At 51.4% G+C, this 652-nt stretch overlaps 1 protein-coding gene across 3 annotated transcripts in view; it reads left to right on the top strand.

Moving 5' to 3' along the window:
* Positions 1–332: 332 nt before the first annotated feature.
* The window catches only part of LOC129827306 (endoplasmic reticulum-Golgi intermediate compartment protein 1-like), a 47,215-nt gene continuing 46,895 nt past the window's right edge, over positions 333–652 (top strand). For all 3 annotated transcript variants that reach the window (XR_008755109.1, XR_008755108.1, XM_055888031.1), the window contains exon 1: positions 333–636. The gene's annotated coding sequence lies outside the window, so the exon portion shown is untranslated. The remainder of the gene's footprint in view (positions 637–652) is intronic.

Genomic DNA, 652 nt, shown 5'->3' with positions numbered 1-652 from the left:
CTGGACTATATCAACTCCTAGTAAACACTACCCTGTCCCAGCCTGGACTATATCAACTCCTAGTCAACGCTACCCTGTCCCAGCCTGGACTATATCAACTCCTAGTAAACACTACCCTGTCCCACCCTGGACAAGAGAAATACCTGTCAGAATGCTGTTCATTGATTACAGCTCAGCATTCAACACCATAGTACCCTCCAAGCTCATCACCAAGGTCCGGTTGTGTACACCTGTCAGCAGTGGCTGTGGCTGAAATAGCCCAATCCGCCAGTTTTGAAGGGGTGCCCACATACATATATATATATATGTGTGTGTGTATTTATATTCTGACATTGCTCGTTCTGATATTTCTTCCTCTTGTCCTTCCTGTTACACCTGGTGCTGTAGATGTCCTGGAGGGCGGTGTGGCCCCGACGAGGGCGGTGTGGCCCCGACGAGGGCGGTGTGGCCCCGACGATGTAATATGGAGCCCAGTGGACTCCGCCCCGTGTCGAGCTCAGGCTTACAATAAGTGATGTGGCGAGGATGCCGCCAGAAAGGACACCCAAAGTTGCCCTCAGATGGACACCGACGGAGTCGTCTCAGCTCCATATCAGTCACTGAAAGGTTGCTGGATCGAATCCCCGAGCTGACAAGGTAAATATCTGTCGTT

This window comes from Salvelinus fontinalis, chromosome 29, assembly GCF_029448725.1.
Source record: "Salvelinus fontinalis isolate EN_2023a chromosome 29, ASM2944872v1, whole genome shotgun sequence".
Classification (NCBI taxonomy): Eukaryota; Metazoa; Chordata; class Actinopteri; order Salmoniformes; family Salmonidae; genus Salvelinus; species Salvelinus fontinalis.
Note: the sequence above shows the minus strand (reverse complement) of the source record. Positions and strands in the feature narration are given on the sequence as shown.